This window comes from Dendrobates tinctorius, unplaced genomic scaffold (assembly GCF_039654945.1).
Source record: "Dendrobates tinctorius isolate UK_male_01 unplaced genomic scaffold, ASM3965494v1 ptg000108l, whole genome shotgun sequence".
Lineage (NCBI taxonomy): Eukaryota > Metazoa > Chordata > Amphibia > Anura > Dendrobatidae > Dendrobates > Dendrobates tinctorius.
Genome location: NW_027361776.1, coordinates 7,562,884 through 7,578,483, shown reverse-complemented (window position 1 = coordinate 7,578,483; position 15,600 = coordinate 7,562,884). Strand labels below are relative to the sequence as shown.

At 43.5% G+C, this 15,600-nt stretch overlaps 1 protein-coding gene across 3 annotated transcripts in view; it reads left to right on the top strand.

Annotated features, from left to right (window-relative positions):
• Positions 1–15,600, top strand: part of TENM2 (teneurin transmembrane protein 2) — a 6,300,157-nt gene that overhangs the window by 3,776,531 nt on the left and 2,508,026 nt on the right. The window lies entirely within an intron of this gene.

The following is a 15,600-nucleotide window of genomic DNA, read 5'->3' as shown; positions in this document are numbered from 1 at the left end:
AAAACAATCTAATATAAGTAGGTCAGGGAAAGCACCTAAGAGGAGATTAGGCCTTTGATCTAGTGGACAGAGAGTTTAACTCTTGTTAGACCCTTGTTCAGGGAACAGGACAACATCACAAGTGTTTCCGAACATACGTTACACAGAATCTGTCAGCCAAATATCATCCCCCAAACTATTTATATTGATAGAAAGAAGCTGGGATGTGACCTAAAAAAGGCACCTGTATTAGGAAGGTTTAAAGGACATCTGTCAGCAGGAATTCACCCCCAGACTATTTATATGCGGATGTAGGTTTTCAAAGACAAGTCTAGCAATAACTTTATATGACTTGTCTATGTCTCCATTATTTCAATCCGCATTAGCCCTGATATGCATAGAGGCTGTAGATGTAATGCCTCTGTCACTCCAGCTCTATTCCCCGCCCAGTATCGATTCCTCCTCCTTGACTGATGACTCCTTTACCTGAAGGTTACACAGTTTAGACGCTGGCAGTCAAGCAGGAGGAGACATCACTGGGTGGGGAATAGAGTGGGAGGAACAGAGGCTTCAGATCTACCATAGTCCTTCAGGCTCATTTGCATATCAATTCAAACACGTATTTCTCAGTAACAGAGGAAAAACTTAGCCATGTAACGGTATTGATGGCATTGTCTTTGAAAGAGCTACATGCACATATAAATTGTTTGAGGATGTAAAATCATGCTCACAGATTCCCTTTAAACCCTTTTACATAGTTACACAGTGTTAGGGTTGGCGGATCGCACTAAATAAAAATAACTAATAAAGTGTGATCGCAACCCAGGGTCCACCATGCAGAGATGTTGTTCTGCTGCTAGTGAACAATGGTGGAGCCATGCAGTGAGCGTTCACCAAGAATCATTCTGTATTAACTCCACATGGTGTGAACTGAATGCAAGATACCAGACTGATAAGGTCTCAGAAAGGTATGCACTGGAAGATGAAATACCAGCTCAGCTAACTGCTGAATTGCAAAGAAAATATAACTAACTAATTTGGCTGTCCACCGAGTGGCGCAAAAATAAGAGTACCAAGCTCAGTAACCACTGAGCGGTACAAAATGAGGTGTGTGCAATACCCAATTAAACACTAGGTTTAAACACCTGGATTGACTGTGTCCCGTAGCTGAGCCATGCTAACTGGCGCTAGGTCAAGCAAAAAAAAGACCTGTCTCTCTAAGGAAAACTAGGCACTCATACAAGAAGACAGCGTGGCAGAGTCTTCACTCACACACATGACCACAAATTATACTAGCGCACAGGTGTGCGCCTCTGAGAGCCTTTTATACGTTAGACTCAGGTTCAGTCGGACAGGACCTTGCCAATGGACCAATCCGGAGCTGCCACCTCACCAGAGCAGCAGACAACCGACCACCAATAGGAAGACGCCACAACAAAGACATGCTCAGTAGGGTGATTTCTGGACTTAGCCTCCAGAGCGTCTTTTTGCCGCTGCCTATTGCTGGTTACCATAGACTTGGCTGGAATGGCAACAGTAACCAAGCGAACAGCACGAGCCTGAGCATGATGCTGGGACCAATGTCTTTGCTCAGCAGCACCCACTGCGGCTGAAGCAAAATGGGAGAACACAGAAGCTTGGGAACTACCCCGTGCAGCGGGAAAATCCCAGCGCCTAACATTACCCCCTGCTATCATCCCCTACCCAGCAACGTTTGCCATGCTTGAAAGCTGTACCAAGCTGGTAGGCATGGTTGTGATTTTGCTGGTTGGCTGAAGCTCTAAATGGTACATAGAACTTGCCCGGGGGTACCTGGGCCTTAAGACATAGACTCTCACAAAAGCTACCCCATCTTTGTATGTTCTTCATTGCCCAATCAATCTGGGGGGAATGAAGGCACAGCCAGGGTATCCCCAGAAGTGCCTCATCCATACCCCCCATGATAGCAAGGAAATATACTATCTCCTGATGTTTTGGAGACATGGTGAGGGTGAGCGGTATGGTCTGATGGGAAATCAGAGTTGGTAAAATGGACCCATTGGCTATTCGAACAGACAACAGCTTAGAGAGCATTGCTGTTGGTATTGCGTGCCGTTGGGCGAAGGTAGCGGACATGAAATTGCCTTCAGCCCCAGAGTCCACGCAAGCCTCAGCAGTGAGAGTAGTTGACCCAAACTCCAATGAAACCCCTAAGGCCAATTTGGGAGACACATCAACAGTGAGTAGTGAGCCTCTCCCCAAGGCCACTTGATGCTGTGACTCCTTCCGATGCTTAGGACATTTATTAGAAAAATGGCCAACTTGCCTGCAGGCAAAACAAGTCGGTTGTAATTGTACAGGGTGGGTGACTGATTCCACCCGCAAGACATCCATGGGCTCTACTGCGTCGTCAACCTGAATTAGGGTATTCACTGGAATGACGAAGTTTGGAGCCAATAGAAACTTAGATTTACTCTCAGTTTGCTCTAAACCCCGCTTAGCATGCAGCAGATCTATGAGGGTGGACACTGATATCAGTTCCTCCAGGGTAGTTGGAATTTCCCTAGTGGCCAAAGCATCCCTGACATGATCTGCCAAACCCCTCCAAAAAATAGGTATCTAAACCTTATCAGGCCACTCCAACCCGGAAACCAGAGTACGAAATTTGATGGCAAATTGACTCACCATGGACAAACCCTGTGTTAATGCCAGGAGATGGAGTGCAATATCATGGATAACTTGTGGCCCAAAAAGACCTCTTTCAGGGCATCCAAGAAACGAGAGGCGTTAAGATTCAGATGATCACCTCGTTCCCATAACGGCGTAGCCCACTCCAACGCCCTGCCTGACAAAAGGGAAATTGCAAATCCCACCTTGGTTCGCTCAGTAGGGAATCGTGCAGCCAGCAACTCCAGATGAATTAAGCACTGATTTAAGAAACCCCTACAGGCCCTGCTGTCCCCAGAAAATTTGTCGGGCAGCGAAAAATGCGGTTCAGATGGAAGAGAAACCGCAGCAAAAACCATAGTAGCGGCTTTGCTGGCTGCTTGTGCTGCCACTGGATTAATATCCACAGTTATAGACGTCCTCTCTATCTTCTGGATATATCGCTTGAGCTGCTAATCGGTCGCCATTACAAGCCAGACCCTGGTGCTAGTATAGTATTAGGGTTGGCGGAACACACTAAATAAAAATAACTAATAAAGAGCGATCGCAACCCAGTGTCCACAGTTATTCTGCTGCTAGTGAACAATGGCAGAGCCGTGCAGCGAGCGTTCACCAAGAAACACGCTGTGCTAACTCCACACAGTGTGAACTGAACGTAAGATACCAGACTGAGAACGTCTCAGAGACTTCTGCTTTGTATTCTGAATTGAGTTGATACAAGTTTCCCAAGTAGAGAGTCAGAAATTGCAGTGGAACTTGCATATTTCTTTAATAACATAAAATTGATGGGAGCCTGCCCATGTTCTTTAAATTTGCATTGTCTAGAAATCTGACAGAGAAAACAAGGCTCTGTCAGTTTTTTTTGTTCCCATTTTTGTCATCCCAGTTTTTAATCATGTTAGTGTCTCTGTAGGCTGTGTGCACTTTAAGTAATAGGCATGCTCTGCATTCATATAGCAATGAGCAAAGACTGTCTTACATAGCTGGACATACCATAGGTGCAACCAGTGCAGCTGCGCAGGGGCCCAAGAGGTTAGAGGACCCAAGTCCATCTTCAAAACCGGTGGAATTGTGTATTATGATGACTTATTTGACTGCACAAGGCCCCTACATTGTTCTTACACAGGGGCCTCTTCTGTCTCCACATTTGGTACTGGAGTTTAATGACTGTGCTTCTGCTTCTTACATTTACCGAATTTTTCAGACTATAAGATGCATCGAACCATAAGATGCACTCCAAATTTTCAGAAGGAAAATAGGGGGGGAAAAATGTGTCAAATGGCGGTCCGTCTTACAGTCCAAATTCAAATTACTGGGGGAGGATCAGCATAGGTGGAGGAGTGGTCAAAGGGGAGCATGGTCACAGGGATTGTTCGGTGGTCCAGTCTGTGTTGTGGCCTCTGGTAAATCCCATCCCTGGCTGGTGCGTCGGTGGTGCTCTGGGGGTCCCGGTGGTTCCGCCGGTATTTTGCGACAGGTTTGGCGGGGCTCTGACGGCATTCTGCGACAGGTGCGGTGGAGATCTGTGGTGCAGTGGGTCTCCGCTGGCATTTTGAGACAGGTGTGGCGGGGCACTGCTGGCATTTTGTGAAAGCCTAGAGGCCCCCACAAATCCATTGCTGCGATGCGGTGGCCTCCGGGAAAATGGCCGCAGGGTGGCAGCGCATACTCATATTGAGATCTCAGTAACGAGAGATCGTCCCGAGATCTCGTCTCCCAAGATCTTGGGATGAAAGGTCGTTGCCAAGATCTCAATCTGCTGCGAAGCGGTGGCCTCTGGGAAAATGGCCACTGGGGGTAGTGCATGCTCAGATTCAGATCTCATCTCATCTCCTGAGATCTCAATATGAGCATGCGTCGCTCCCCAGCGGTCATTTTCCCAGAGGCTACTGCATCACAGCAATGGATCTGCGGGGGCCTTCGGGCTTTCACAAAATGCCGGCAGAGCCCCCCACACCACAGAGCACTATCTCCGCACCCACAGAGCACCACCGCCGCAACAGCCTGGGATGGGAGGCTGCATCGCCCTGCAGCGTCTGATCAGAACTGCCGCCACAGTATTTTGTAAGTATATTCCAACTATAAGATGCACCCCCATTTTCCCCCAAAATTTTTTGGGAAAAAAGAGTGACTTATAGTCCAAAAAATACGGTATCTGTTTTTCACAAGTGCTCAGTATAATGGAAAAAATTAGGAAACGTTGAGAAAGACAGATGGCAGGAACTTGGAAATTTAATTTCTTTTCTAGTTTAATGCCATTGTTTTTTTTTACAGTTGCACACATTTTCCATTTTTTTATTATTTTACATATTAACTGTGATCTAAAGCATTAAAATGACTTGGGAAGATCTGCCCTGAAGGAATTGTGTGTGGCAACATCTTGCTTACTCCATCTGTAAAATAATCAGCTTATTGTTCCCTTCACAACTACAGAAACACTATCATTGAAAAGTCATGACTCTCACACTTGTCAGTGGTAAAACACAAAAATAGAAATATGTTAACTCATAATGTTAATTATCATTTTATGGTAATTTCACAATTTGTCGAAAATCACAACAATCACAATTACTTAGTTGCTAAATTGACGTTAGACTCCTGCATACTCTTTACACAGTTGAATGACTACTGGACCACTGAGCAATGTCCGATAAGAAATACTATGTTTGGTCTCGCTGGATGGCAGTTTCTTAACCGCTTAAAGCATATGATGTATCAGGACTATGTTAATCAGCCATCATGTGCCTTTACCAGCTATGGGTAGGGTGGAGCTTGAGGGTTTCTATGACAGCTGGGGATCTGCTGAAGACCCCTTTTCCTGTTTTTGCGAGGCTCCTGTGAAAGACAGGAGAATGTCATTTTCACTATACATAGCAGTGATGATGTACTTCTATGTATAGCTCAAGCGATCGGATGATCGCAGCTTCAAGTCCCCTATACATTTGGTACCTTTGTAATCTTACTGACTTGGAGAATCATATTGCCAGGTCAGTTTTGCCATGATGTGATCAAGGTAAATATAAAAAAAAACAATAAAACAATTGTGTAGCTGCACTTTTTTGCAATTTCAATGCACTTTTTTTTCTCACTTTGCAGTGCATCACATGACAAAATTAATTATGTCATTCAAAAGTACAACTCGTCCCGCAAAAAAACAAGCCCTCATACTATTAGGTGCATGGCAAAATAAAGAAGGGATTGCTCTTGAAAATAGTCCTGACAGGAATGGGGTAAATAGTCACTGTCATTCAAAAAAATGTAGACTCATCCGATTGCCAAGAAAATTGGCAAGTATTTAATTTACCCCAAATTATGTTTCAGCCTGAAGCATCACTTCAAAGTTCACCTTAAATTTCTGGTCACTGCCTGTTAAAGGGAATCTGCCACCCCTTTTTTTGAATATGAGCTGCTGGCACCGACATCAGGGGCTTATCTACAGCATTCTGTAATGCTGTAGATAAGTCCCCGATGTAACCTGAAAGATAAGAATAAAGAGTTAGATTATACTCACCCCGGCGTCCTGTCTGGTCCTATGGGTGTCGACGTCTGGTCCGGCGCCTCCCATCTTCATACGAGGCCGTCCTCTATTTCCCTTCCTGTCGTGGCTCCAGCGCAGGCTCACTGCTCTGCCCTGTTTAGGGCAGAGCAAAGTCCTGCAGTGCGAAGGCGGCGGGAGAGGTCCGGCACCTGCGCACTGCAGTATTCTGCTATGCCCTCAACAGGGCAGAGCAGTGCGCCTGTGCCGGAGACACGACAGGAAGGGAATAAGAGGACGGCATCGCTGCAAGATGGGACCGCGACACCCATCGGACCAAGACTGGACCGCCCCCCGGTGAGTATAATCTAACTTTTTTCTTATGCTTCAGGTTACATCGGAGTCTTATCTACAGCATTACAGAATGCTGTAGATAAGTCCCTGATGTCGATGCCGGCAGCTCATAGTCCAAAAAAAGGGTGACAGATTCCCTTTAAAAAGCCTTGACTTTTGCACATTGGACGGACCCCCACTGCATCTAAAAACAACAATAACTACAGTAAACATAGGCACTTGAATAAATACACCTGTTCCGACAAGCCTACAGCCTGCAATGATCCTCGGTCTACTGAACCACCACATGACCAGCTCTACCCTCTCCTACTGTATCCTCACCCATCCCTGTAGACTGTGAGCCCTCGCGGGCAGGATCCCCTCTCCTTATGTATTTGTGTGTCCCTTGTCTTACACATGTTTATTATACTTGTCTATATTTCCCCTTTTCACATGTAAAGCACCGTGGAATAAATGGCGCTATACAAATGCACAATAATAATAATAAATAATAATAATAAAATACACAAAACACATTATTTTGGTTGTCAAATAGCCACAGCTTTATTTAAATCACAAGATTAAAACAATCACAGTAGGAGTCAGGTGAAGTGCTTTTATATTGGGATTCACACGTTCTGTGATACCCCAGGCTGTCTGACATATAGCACCAGGTTAAATTTCAGGTTAGCAGTATAGCAGGCAGCACTAGAGAGTTCAACAGAGACTGCGAGCACAACAGCGAGAGCCAAGAGAACTTTCATTGTCACTGTAGCTGAACAACTGCTGGAGCACAATGGAAATGTGAGCACAATAGAAAACTTTACTTACCAGGGGAAGAGTGGACTGCAGACTGTGAGGATTGCTCATGTGGCAAAAAAGGCATGCAGTGTTGTAAAAAAGAAATAAGACACCTCCAGTAGTTGTTCAGCTACAGTGACAATGAAAGTTCTCTTGGCTCTCGGTGTTGTGCTCGCAGTCTCTGTTGCACTCTCTAGTGCTGCCTGCTACATTGCTAATCTGAAATTTAATCGGCAAACAAAAACCTCAGGATGTGAGCACAATGGAAAACTTTACTTACCAGGGGAAGAATGGACTGCAGACTGAGAGGACTGCTCATGCGGCAAAATATAGCACCAGGACAGACAGCCATAAAGGGGCGTCACGCACTGGGGGCCATTCAAGCATAGTAAGTAAACTTTCAGGGCACCAATGACCCTATTATCCTCACTCCTATGCTTAACCACTGTGCCCGCCCCTGATTGATGTTACCATTACAATGTCCTTGAGGCTGGCCACCAAAGCCTAGCCTGTTCACCACCATGAGGTTTTACATCCTCTATTAGCTTAAATAAGTCCACCTTAGAATCATAGAATCATAGAATCGTAGAGTTGGAAGGGACCTCCTGGGCCATCTGGTCCAACCCCCTGCTCAAAGCAGGAATCGCTAAATCATCCCAGACAGATATCTGTCCAGCCTCTGTTTGAAGGCTTCTACTGAAGGAGAACTCAGCACCTCTCTTGGCAGCCTGTTCCACTCATTGATCACTCTAACTGTCAAAAAGTTTTTTCTGATATCTAATCTGTGTCTCCTCCCATTCAGTTTCATCCCATTGCTTCTAGTCTTTCCTTGTGCAAATGAGAATAAAGATGATCCTTCTGCAATGTGACAGCCCTTGAGATATTTGTAGACAGTTATTAAGTCTCCTCTCAGTCAGTCAGTCCCACATAAAAGATTGCTAAGTAAGATGAGAAAGCTTGGGATAGGGGAAAATGTGTGTAGATGGGTAGGTAGCTGGCTTAGTGATAGAAAACAAAGAGTGGTTATTAATGGGGCATACTCAGATTGGGCCAGGGTTACTAGTGGGGTACCACAGGGTTCTGTATTGGGCCCCCTACTATTTAATACATTTATTAATGATCTAGTGGATGGCTTACACAGTAAAATATCAGTATTTGCAGATGATACAAAACTATGTAAGGTAGTTAACACAAAGGAGGACAGTTTGCAACTACAGACAGATTTGAGTAAATTGGAGAATTGGGCTGAAAAATGGCAAATGAGGTTTAACACAGATAAGTGTAAGGTTATGCACATGGGAAGGAGAAACAGATGCTACAATGACATACTAAATGGGAAACTGCTGGGGAAATCAGACATGGAAAAAGACAGGCATCTTAGTCAATAAGAAGCTAAATTGGAGTGCCCAGTGTCAGGCAGCTGCCACCAAAGCAAATAGGGTCATGGGATGCATTAGAAGAGGTCTGTTGACACGAGATGAAAACATAATTCGCCCTCTGTACAAATCACTCGTCAGACCACACTTGGAGTATTGTGTGCAATATTGGACGCCGGTGCTCAAGAAAGACATTACTGAACTTGAAAGGGTTCAAAGGCGGGCTACTAAAATGATAAATGGAGTTGGTTCACTACACTACCCAGAAAGGTTATCAAAATTAGGTCTATTTACTCTAGAAAAGAGAAGACTTAGGGGAGACCTAATATATATGTACAAGTATATCAGAGGGCAATACAGAGATCTCTCCAATGAACTGTTTGTACCAAGGACTGTGACAAGAACAAGGGGGCATTCTCTTTGTTTGGAGGAAAGACAATTTCTGCACCAGCATAGAAGAGGGTTCTTCACGGTAAGAGCAGTGAGGCTCTGGAATTCTCTTCCTGAGGAAGTGGTGATGGCCAACTCACTGAATGAATTTAAGAAAGGAATGGTTGCTTTTCTTGTGAGTAACAGTTTAGAAGGTTACGAATAACATAATATTATAGGTAGATGGTTGACCCAGCTTAGGGGAAGGAATTTTTTTCCCTATGGAGAAAATTGGCTTCTATTCTGTGGGTGTTTTGCCTTCCCCAGGATCAACAATGCAGAACGGCTGCACTAAAAATAGGCTGAACTAGATGGACATAAGGTCTTCCTTCAGCTTTCAAAACTATGTTACTATGTTCTCTTTTGCAGGCTAAACATTCCCAAATCCTGCAACCTTTCCTCATAAGACAGGGTTTGCAGACCGGTCACCATTCTGGTCGCTCTTTTCTGAACTTGCTCCAGTTTGTTGATGTCTTTTTTAAAATGTGGCGCCCAAAACTGGACACAGTATTCCAGATGAGGTCTGACCAAAGAGGAGTAGAGGGCAATAATGACTTCACGTGATCTGGACTGTATGCTTCTGTTAATACATCCTAGAATTGCATTTGCCTTTTTTGCTGCTGCATCACACTGTTGACTCATATTCAGTCTGTGATCTATTAGTATACCCAAGTCTTTTTCACATGTGCTGTTGCTTAGCCCTATTCCTCCAATTCTGTATATGCTTTTTTCATTTTTTCATTTTTATTGCCCAGATGTAGCACTTTGCATTTTTCCCTGTTAAAAACCATTCTGTTAGTTGCTGCCCACTGCTCCAGTTTATTTATATCTTTTTGAATCCTCTCTCTCTCTTCTCTAGTATTAGCTATCCCTCCTAGCTTTGTGTCATCAGCAAATTTAATCACCTTAACTTGTCTGCAACTTCCACCTGACTGCTAAACCACACACCTGTGACGGGTTATAAATTCCAAGTTGCATTTGACACTTTTAGCCATTTTTTTTAATAAATTACTTTTGTTAACTTACAAACTAGAAGACCCTGCAAAAGCATTAAGGGGACTAAACTTGGCAAACCTCTGACTCACAAAGAGTCATTCTACAGCGCTCAGGAGAGGGAAAAAAAACCCCTATGCAGGAAACCTCTAGGGAACCATGGCTGAAGGAGTGCCCTTCCCTGGGGCTTAGAGGTTAATGCTAATGTTAACTCTTTATAGCCATGATAAATTGGATCTGGTACAAGATATACAATGGAGAATTCAACAAATACAATAAAACATTCATCATTATACAAGCAATAATTAAAACGTTTTAGGACAGTGATTATAACAGGGCGGGAGTGCAGGTAATGTTTCCTCCACATTATCTGGTTAGAGAAAGCGATAGAGCGATAGAGTTGCCTCCTCTGAATAAGCCCCACCCTCCTCAGAGAAACACACCAGTCACAGACATACTATCCTCCTTTGTCTTAAAGCAACATCACTGTTGCTTAAAGTCTACACGGCTATAAAAACAAAGCTGCAGGAGTTAAAGGTCCACTCCTCCCAAAGTCATGTCCTCCTCTGCTTAGTGTTCCAATGGTTTCTTTTCTGTAGCAGGAGCATATTACAGGGTGTGGGATTTTTTTTTTTCTTCTCCTTATTTTCTATCTGTCAAACTGCATCAAACAATAGACATGTGCTTTTAGTTCAGGGCAGACAAGCCATTGGACAAAGGCATACACAATGCATGTTAATGAAGTAAAGGAAATTTCCAGAACCTATAGTTCTGGCAGAATGATCACAAAGAAAAATCCACACACAACAAAAAGTGTATGGGAAGTTAAAAACCATGAGAATCAGGATTGTTTTTGGACATATACACTCACAAAAACAGTTTTAAATTGAGGGTTTGGGGCAGAAAGACGATGATTTGATGCTTGTCTGTTAAATGACAGGTATTTTTTAACCTTGTTTGAATAATGGTTAGCTTTACTTTTACCCCAATAAACAAGTGTGAATTGATATTGTAATTTTTTATATGTCTTGGCTAACATAAAACAAATGCTGACCAAAAAATATATAAGTTCACTAATGATTACCCCATTAAGATGCTTCCTTAGTGGTGGGATGCTAGTCTTGCAGAGGATGCTTCAGGAGGGGTATAAATGTGGTACATGTAACTTACAATGACCTAAGTAAAATGTTGGTTGCCAATATGTGATGTCTGTGAGAAGTTTAGTATTGGAGTAACCAATATGGCTGTGTATAACACTACAATAACACACATCCTACAGCAGCTGTACACACGCCCGCCCAGACACAGACACAGCGCTATTCCCATGCACTCACGTGCCTTTCTAACCAGTGCATCCTCCTCCCGTGGCACACATACTTGGGCAGGACATGCTTCCTCAAACAGTACCAGTCCCATATCAGGGACACAAGCCTGCTATGCACAACATGTGACATATAATCTAATTAAATCTCAGATCATTTTACCAGGACCTTTGTCAGTCCCAATTTTGAAATCCAGTGTTCCTCTCCTTAAAACAAGGTTATTACTTACAGTATCCGCTGCTTACCAGACACCTCTTATTCCAGACTTTTAGACCAGATATTCAGTACTGAATATTACCACACAGGCCAGGTGCCTCTTTAATGATATATAGAATTCTCCTTTACAGCCCCTTTCAGTTAAATCAACTGTGAATTTCCTTTTCTGATGAAGGTGGATTGTACGACCGAAAACGTTCAAGAATTTTTGAACTGGATGCTTTGTACAATAAAGGAAATGTTAAATTCAATTTTCCCTTTTGAGTGCCAAGTCTTTACTATAAACTACAATAACACTCGTCATCAGTGTGCCCCTGATATTCTTTATATTACACATGCAAACACACATATTGCATCCAATAAACCATGCAGCATGTCTTCTGGCATGCTGGACAAAATATGAGTAAAATTCCCTCACTCTTTAATTGCAGGTTTTAATATTTTTATGTAAGTGCGTTATTGTGATGCGATGAATCTAGTATTAATACTTTTCTATGTTCTGCTTCTTTTGACTCATAGTCAATGGAGACAAAGTGTGAGGGAACCAGCTATATGGAGCCATGAGGATGATGCATCTCTCCATCCATTACTTGGTGTATAGACGTGAACCTGTTTTGTTGCTGCTTTCTTTAGTTATAGATTCACTTAAATCCTTGTAGATGTATTAGATGTGCCCGGAAATATTGATTCTATGGGTTTTTGCAGCAGCTGATTCTGAAGTCCATATGTTGCAGTTGTTGGTGTACTAGCATTGCCATTCTGTGTTAATGGTGTTCCCTCATAGATGAGTGGAAGATGGAGATGAAACCAATAGCGGAGCGACATGTAGTGAGCATATCATCTGATACATATAGTGTACTGTATACAGTGGTCATTGCTTAGTATATACTTCATACATTTCGAAATGGATTTGGAAGAAATTTTTGAGGGGTTTTAACAGGTACAACTTTGGAGCCCCCTAAGTTATATAACACTTCTGTGAATAACATTATATTAGGAAATCGGCATTGTAATTATTTATATTAAGACATAACGTGCTAAACTCCAAATATAAAAATAAAGATAAGCATGATCTTGGTCCATCTGAGAGAATAGATTTATACTGTACATTTTGTGAGATGCCTGGTATTTGTACTGCAATACACAAGAATGAACGTCTACCATTGTAAGGCTGGTTTCACATTTGCGTTTTTTTGCGCTGGAAAAAAACGCATACGTGCGCATGCGTTTTTCCCCTATATTTAACATGGGTGCGCATACCTGCGCGCTGGCATGCGCACGTATGCGATTTTCATGCGCTGCGTTTTTTTGGGGTATGCGTTTGTATTTTACAGACGCAGCATGTTGCATTTTTTGGTCCTGCAAAAAAGCGCATGCGCACGTATGCGCACGTTTTGCGCTAAAAATGGCCATTATAGCCTATGGGTGCGCATATGTGCGCATTGGCATGCTTATGTATGCGTTTTTTTGCACATGCGTTTTTTTTTGTTAACCATGGAATTTAGGGGTTTGGGTTAGAGTTAGGGTTAGTTAAAGGGGTTTAGGGTTAGGGTTAGGGTCTGGGTCAGGGTTAGGGTTGGGGTTAGGGTCAGGGTTAGGGTTAAGTATGGTTTGGTTAAGGGTTAGGGTCAGGGTTAGGGTTAGGGTCAGGGTTAGGGTTAAGTATGGTTTGGTTAAGGGTTAGGGTCAGGGTGGGTTAGGGTTAGGGTTAGTTAGGGTTTAGGGTTTGGGTTAGGGTTAAGTATGGTTTGGTTAAGGGTTAGGGTCAGGGTTAGGGTTAGGGTTAGGGTCAGTGTTAGGGTTAAGTATGGTTTGGTTAAGGGTTAGGGTCAGGGTTAGGGTTAGTTAGGGTTTAGGGTTTGGGTTAGGGTTAAGTATGGTTTGGTTAAGGGTTAGGGTCAGGGTTAGGGTTAGGGTTAGGGTCAGGGTTAGGGTTAAGTATGGTTTGGTTAAGGGTTAGGGTCAGGGTTAGGGTTAGGGTTAGTTAGGGTTTAGGGTTTGGGTTAGGGTTAAGTATGGTTTGGTTAAGGGTTAGGGTCAGGGTTAGGGTTAGGGTCAGGGTTAGGGTTAAGTATGGTTTGGTTAAGGGTTAGGGTTAGGGTTAGGGTCAGGGTTAGGGTTAAGTATGGTTTGGTTAAGGGTTAGGGTCAGGGTTAGGGTCAGGGTTAGGGTTAGGGTTAGGGTCAGGGTTAGGGTTAGGGTTAGGGTTAGGGTCAGGGTTAGGGACAGGGTTAGGGTTAGGGTTAGTTAGGGTTTAGGGTTTGGGTTAGGGTTAAGTATGGTTTGGTTAAGGGTTAGGGTTAGGGTTAGGGTCAGGGTTAGGGTTAAGTATGGTTTGGTTAAGGGTTAGGGTCAGGGTTAGGGTCAGGGTTAGGGTTAGGGTTAGGGTCAGGGTTAGGGTTAGGGTTAGGGTTAGGGTCAGGGTTAGGGTCAGGGTTAGGGTTAGGGTTAGTTAGGGTTTAGGGTTTGGGTTAGGGTTAAGTATGGTTTGGTTAAGGGTTAGGGTCAGGGTTAGGGTTAGGGTCAGGGTTAGGGTTAGTAAAGTCATGGTTTGGGTTAGTGTGAGGGGCCACCTAATGTTGGAAAAAAACGCAAATGCGGTAAAAACGCACTAAAAACACATACAAACGCATAAAAACGCTGCGTTTTTTTCATGCATGCTCATAAAAATGCTTGAAAAAAACGCAGCAGTTGTATGCTTTTGTATGCGTTTTTCAATGCGTTTTTTTGCGGGAAAAACGCGCTGCAAAAAAATGCAAGTGTGAAACTAGCCTAAGGTTTGTAAAAACATTATACTATTGATTTCCTGTTGCTTATTATATACTATTACAGATTGCTTCACAAGCGAGTTCCTTATTCTATGCTAATTTATTGCAACCTATGCTTGTAATTCTTAGAGGGTCCATGGTCGACTGTCTACAGGGCATTTTGTCTGACACGATAGTATTTCCCTGCTGGTCCATATGTTTTAAAGAGGAATATGACCATAAATATTGTTTAATCATTGATTTTGAGTCCAGGGCTTACCACTGATCAGAGCCACCAGTTTTTCTTGCACTGTCATGCAGAAGATATTATGGAAAACACCCAATGTTCAGAGTGACATGGACTTCCTGGAGAAGTTCATGTTCGGGGTTTGTGCCTGAACAGTAGGTGCCTTTACTGTTCGGTTCGCCCATCATGATTAAGTATCAGTCTTGATTGCTCATCATTGAGCACAGTTAATCCTCTGACCAACTCCATTTGCTGACATGTAACCCCACAGACTTAATAATTGAAAAACGTAATACATTAACAATTCTATCTCTTAAAGCATTCTTACATTGTAGATTTATTTCCACACCTACCTAAAACTTGTACTCAGTACTGTATAAATATGTGCTTCAGCAATATATTTAGAACTAGCTGAAGAGCCCAGCGCTGCCCGGGCATAGTAACTAACTGTGGTTAGTTATAGCAAATTATAATTATCCTCCATCCCATAGTCCCGTGCCCATATACCCATCATACATATCCACGATCCCATAGGCCCGTGCCCATACACCCATCATACATATCCTCCATCCCATAGTCGAGTGCCCATATACCCATCACACATCCTCCATCCCATAGTCCCGTGCCCATATACCCGTTATACATATCCTCCATCCCATAGTCCAGTGCCCATATACCCATCACACATCCTCCATCCCATAGTCCCGTGCCCATATACCCATCATACATATCCGCCATCCCATAGTCCCGTGCCCATATACCCATCATACATATCCTCCATCCCATAGTCCAGTGCCCATATACCCATCACACATCATCCATCCCATAGTCCCGTGCCCATATACCCGTCATACATATCCTCCATCCCATAGTCCAGTGCACATATACCCATCACACATCCTCCATCCCATAGTCCCGTGCCCATATACCCGTCATACATATCCTCCATCCCATAGTCCAGTGCCCATATACCCATCACACATCCTCCATCCCATAGTCAACCATTATGACATCATAATGAGCGGCAGGGCTTGCA